We start from the raw sequence: 6,000 nt of genomic DNA, 5'->3' as shown, positions 1-6,000 counted from the left end.
AAGGAGGTGAAGGGAATGAGATATATTATTATGAGTAATGGATATGGATGAATATTTTATTATTTTGAGATAAATATTATTATTGGTGATGGATATGGATGAATATTTTATTATTTTTTAATTTTATATTTTATATAGGGAGAATGAGTGAGAAGACTTGAAGAGTGGGAAAGGAGGTGAAGGGAAGTGCCACGTAATATTTTTTTTTCTTTAAAATTATGAGAATTTAGGATTCAAGTTTTGGAATATTTTGACTTGACAACTACATTTGGTTATATATATAGTATAGATAGATATATATATATATATATATATTTCTAATTGTTCATTTTTTTATAAATGTTTTCAAAAAAAAATATAAATAGGTAGAATGTTAAAAATAAATTATTTCAAAAAATGTTGTACTAAAAAAATAGCAAATATTAAAAAAAATACAAAAGTGTATTGAATTATCATATTTTTATTTATTTTTTTGGTTATAGAATTATTTTAAAAAAAATTCACAAATACTATAATTTAAGTATATCTAGATTAGGTATATATTAAAAAAAATATTGCATAAAATAAAAAAAATACTAAAAATAAGAAATTAAATTTTTTTAAAAATGAGTTAAACCATACAAGGTATTAATTTTTCATTTTGTCTCGTTGAGTAGAATCCAAAAAAATATTTTTAAAGATTGTTATTATTATTTTAAAAAAAAGTTAATTAAAAATAAGAAAAAATTACCAATAAGTCTTATTTTACTCTTAAGATTTCTATTGAGTCTTATCAAATTTCAATATAAACAAGGGACATTTACACACAAGTCTTAATTTATAAACTTATACTCTATTAAGTCTTTACTAAGATTTTTTAAACGTTCAGGTCGTATTAAATTTTTAATAATCAAAATTACCCTTCAAATAAGGATTGTTCATCATTTATGATTATCTATAAAAAAAACATGATGATTTGACACTTATTTTGATTTTCAAAACTTTAAAACATCAACTTTTAAATTGAAAAAAAGTAAAAAACAAATTATGTGGGGAAAAAAACAAATGTTTTTTTTGAAAAAAAATTGAAAAAACTGAATTATTATTTTTATACGAACTGAAAATTGATGTGCAAAACTATAAAGGAGTATGATGATAGAATATTGATGTGCAAAACTATAAAAAATAAAAATAAAAATAAAAATAAATTTAAAAATGAAAAATGAAAAACTGATAATGTTCTCAGTTTTAAAATTGAAAAAAACTGATAATATTCTCGATTTTATTGAATAGTTGAATCAAACCAATAAGTAGAAGGGCAAAATTATTTAATCTCATGCTCTGTTTTTTTATCAGTTAGTGAAACAATTATATGGAACATTACTATGCAAAATTGATAATGTTCTTAATTTTAAATATTGAGAAAAACTGATAATATTCTCTGTTTTACTAAATAGGACTTATTGGTTCAAAAAAATCTTAGATAAGACCTGAGTTACCATATCATTTATAAATGAGACTTTTAGGTAATTAACTCTGTAAACAATTAAGTCCTATTTGTCATAAAATATTCTCAAAAGGTTCATTCCTCTATACTGATGTATTTTATCCTAATTTTGCTCCTCATTTAATATGAAAAAAATTCATAAATATTTTTAATATAAGTAAAATTATATTTTTTAAATGTAAAAATTATTATATTATATTTTAAAAAAATCATAAATCACAATAATAAAATTACCAATAAGTCCTATTTTGTTTTAAAAATTACTATTGAGTTATATCAAATTTCAATATTAATAAACAAGTTCTATTTTTATTTTATTTCATAAATTGTTATAAAAAGTTTTAATTATTCATAATAGTATATTTTATTTTATTTTTATTTTTTTCATTAAAATATGAACCAAAATTTTCATAAATAATTTATTTTATAATAAATCTATTTTTAGTTGTTGAAATTAAATAAATTTTCATAAACAAAAGTATAATATAAGATTCATCTACTAATTCATGCATTGATAAATATATAAATTTGTCAAAGTATTATTTTCATAACCTTTTTAAATTTTGATAAAATTTGACCCTTTTAAATTGTTTACAATAAAAAAAAATCATAATTTAAAATAACAAAAAAATGTTGCATTTTACACCATAATTGTTTCGATCAAAAAACTGTTGTTTATGATTTTTCAATATAATAATAATAATTTTTAATTTTAATTAAGTTAAAACTATTTATAAAATTATTATTCATATTAAAAGAAAATGATAAAATTCGGATAAGATGGATTTGGGGTGGCTGCTGTGTTGGGAGCACAACAGCCACTATTGTGCTACCCTATGGGTTCATTTCATGACTGGTTTTGATAATCCGAATCATTCATATTTTAAATTATATCGAATAGAACATATTTATAGATATACTCGGTATACTCTAAAATATGAATGGTTTGGGTCATCAAAATAGATCCCGAAATGAGCATATTTGTTGTACCTCAAATCCAAATAAGATATACCATTATGGAAGAATAAACTTTTTAAAAATATTTTATAATAAACAAGATTTAATTATTCATATTGAAATTTAATTGCGGGTAGGGTGAGAAGGAGAAAGAATTGGAGAACGAAGTAATGAACTGGGAATGGGAATGCCTTGAGGTCTCTAATGTATAGGCATGACATGATATATATTAATGACACAAGCTTTGATCTTGCTTTTACAAATCAAGGATACAACTTACAAGGTTTGATTTGCTAAATCTATTACACAAATATTTTGAAGTATCAGGCTTCTCTACGGCCTAAAATTGGATTAGAGTATGTCGTTAGATTTTTATGGGCCCAGCACATAACCCCCGTCGATGATCCAAACCGTTCAATGTGCAGGGCTCGGAGTTAGATAATACATCCATATCCACCACTTGGAAATTTGCTGCGAGAAGCAATATAAAATGCAACTTAGGTCAACATCTCAAGAGTTCATGAAAATAACCCATTTTTTAGAAGACATCAAAAAGATCTTTTTAAAATTTTCAGCAATTGTTTTTCTCACAAAAATTAAAATAAGAGTGTTTTCGAACCTTTCATTGTTTTGTTACCAAAAATACAAAAAACGAAAACCCAACAAAACAGGTGATTGGCACAAAACCTTGGCAAACTCAAATTTTAATAAACTCCAAAAAGCAACAGAGTACCTACTGCTAGGGAGTTTGGACGGAAAACTCCCAAATTTCAAGCAAATTTCTGGACTGTGAGCAAAGAGTTGTAAAATAGGACTAAAACAATGCCCAATTTAGTACCCATTTGGGTGGGTTTGGATTGGGTACAAATATAATAGGACTAATGGGAAGAAAATTGGTTTGGATTGGGTACAAATAAAATAGGACTACCATTCTGAGAAGAAGATTTTCTGAGCTTTTCTTGGAGCATACAAGTTTCCTCCAACCTGACTCAGTGATTTTCATCCATTGATGACTGCAATAGTAAAGGCAGAGACCATCGAGTGTGAATCGAATTTAAGTTTTAGAGGAGAGATTGAGAGATATCATGCGAATAAAGTTATAATTTAGGTTTGTACAAGTTGACTGTCCTAGCAAATTCTATTATCACCACAGCATAGAGTTTATTCCCAATTAATAATCTATAAAGTGGAACGGAATGTTAACTAAAATCAATGCAGATACCCCAGTAAGTAAAGATTAGTAGCTTACCGGTTGAGGAATCAGATATCCAAAGAACAGGCTTAACATTGTGTAGAAGGCTGACTGTAAAATTGCAGCCACTGGAAAGGCCGGTGTCAATGCAACAAACAGCATTCCAAGATAAGTGAAGTACAGAAATGTACAAAACATGGCATAAAAGTACCAGAAAACCTTACAAGCTGACCAATAATACCCAATCATTGAATATGAAATGATCACAAATGCAATCGCTTGGACTAGAAGATACGGTACCTCGACCATGACCTGCAAAATTAGCACGTGCATTTAAATTTGGACAACGTGGATTTGGTTAGCTCTAGTATTCGATTGAAAAAATTATAGTGCAATAAGCTAGCATTCTGGAGGACAAGACAGTGATAAAGAAGCCCGCTGCATAAAGCATTATTGATTCTCAGAAGCTCTACAAAAAATGCCAAAAACATTGAAATAGCTCAACTGATGCTTCCAAGCTTTTGGTACTAAGAGGTTAAAACTTTGATCCCATTTTGAGAAAATCAAGTATTTAAGAAATTTATACCTGAGCAAGTGCATAAGCCCACAAACCATACATCTAGATCGCTCCGTTGCGACATATGGTAAAACTGATGAGGAATTATTTATGCCCAAGAAGATAGTAGCAGAGAATATTGAACCAAGTGCATTGAAGACACCCTGTTGGCTATTTCTATCAAATAAAAGGATTATTTATGTTAGACATGTACAGAAATCAATCCAGTTAAATAATAATGGAATCCCAGATCTAATAATGTAGTAATTAGAGTTCAAATGAATCCTAGAACTGCGTTTGATGGGTGGTTTTTTTTTTTTTTTTTTTTTTTTTTGTCTATGAAATACATAATGCATACTTGAAAAGTAACACAATGCATACTTGAAAAGAAGAAAAAAAAAAAGTCCGTGAAACGCATTGACACCCTCATTCAATTTGATTTACTTACATTTTCCTCCCTTGATCCCAAAACAGTATCCAAAAAACAAAGATGCAATAAGCATGTACGTGAAATGCAGCAAGTTGTATGAAGGACTTCTCCAATAAGACAGGTGCTGTTTCCAGAGGCAGGATTTGAACTGTCCCCAACCATTTTGTGAAAAGCGAGATGCAAAATACAATTCTTTTGAACCAGGAGGTGGAGTACTCCACCTATTTACATGCTCTTTATTGTTCCTACAATCACAATGAATGAAAATGAATCACAAAAATGAAAATTGTTATCATAAAACAATCATTATTGAATCACAGCAAGCAAGTTTGTAATGAACATCCTAACTCAAAAGAGAAAGAAGTGGTGAGCAGTTGAACTCACTGATACAAGACACAGTTCTTATAAACTTGGGTGAAATCAACGCAGAGTTGAGCTTCGGCTGATCTAGAAGTGATCTCTAACATCCATGTTGCTGGATTGTAATTATTTCTGATCTTTTGCACCCCTGAGATAGCCTATTAGAGAGAAATGGTTGTAATTAATATGATCAATACTTCAATTTCTGCTCCTTTATGTATTCTTGTAGCAAACTGACCTCAAAATATTCTATGACACTGCTTGAATGCTGACCCAATGGTCCAGAGTAAATAACCTGTCCGCCGGCTTTCAACAGAATTAACTACAATGTAAAGGAGGCATTAGACTTAATTTATCTACATTGAATAAAAAATATGGAATTAGATTAGAAGACCATTTTTGAAAAGTGGATGTTCTCTAGAAACTAATGTTAAAAATGTCCTGCTTATTCAAAAAGAAACAAAATGTAACAGTAATGTAATGCAATAGACAGAATGACTCAATACTTCAAACGCTTCAAATCAGGAGGTATGATAGGTCTTGAAGCTTGTCACATTAATGTATCATTTTCTGAGTCAAACTTACACTATTGAGTTAAAAAATGCTTTAGTTGCAATCAAACAGCTTAAAACTTGCATAATTAATTCCATTTCAGCATCCAAATTGACATTACGTTCCAAGCTCTCTCTTAAAATAATTCATTATTTGTTTTCCTACCTCACCAAATGCTTCAAAAATGTCAATGCTTGGTTGGTGAATGGTGCAAACAATTGTTCTTCCTGTTTCAGCCACGTTCTTCACAGCTCGCATAACAATTGCAGCTGCTCTTGCATCCAATCCAGTTGTAGGCTCATCCATGAAAATAATAGAGGGGTTAGCAACAAGCTCCAAGTCTATTGTAAGACGCTTTCTCTGCTCAGTTGATAAACCACTAACACCAGGCATGCCAACCAAGCAATCTTTGATTTCATAAAACTCAATGATCTCAAGGACTTCTTTCGCAAATGCCTGCAAAGATG

General features: G+C 28.8%; 1 pseudogene across 1 annotated transcript in view; it reads right to left on the bottom strand.

Annotated features, from left to right (window-relative positions):
- Positions 1 to 2,594: 2,594 nt before the first annotated feature.
- Positions 2,595 to 6,000, bottom strand: part of LOC114301627 (pleiotropic drug resistance protein 3-like) — a 196,912-nt pseudogene continuing 193,506 nt past the window's right edge. Inside the window, exons 19-25 of the transcript XR_014357570.1 lie at positions 5,699 to 5,989; positions 5,220 to 5,303; positions 5,006 to 5,139; positions 4,640 to 4,866; positions 4,222 to 4,368; positions 3,693 to 3,947; positions 2,595 to 2,914 (exon numbers count right to left, since the gene is read on the bottom strand). The product of XR_014357570.1 is annotated as a pleiotropic drug resistance protein 3-like (transcript). The remainder of the gene's footprint in view (positions 2,915 to 3,692; positions 3,948 to 4,221; positions 4,369 to 4,639; positions 4,867 to 5,005; positions 5,140 to 5,219; positions 5,304 to 5,698; positions 5,990 to 6,000) is intronic.

This window comes from Camellia sinensis, chromosome 2 (genome assembly GCF_055761805.1).
Source record: "Camellia sinensis isolate YWXY chromosome 2, ASM5576180v1, whole genome shotgun sequence".
Lineage (NCBI taxonomy): Eukaryota > Viridiplantae > Streptophyta > Magnoliopsida > Ericales > Theaceae > Camellia > Camellia sinensis.
Note: the sequence above shows the minus strand (reverse complement) of the source record. Positions and strands in the feature narration are given on the sequence as shown.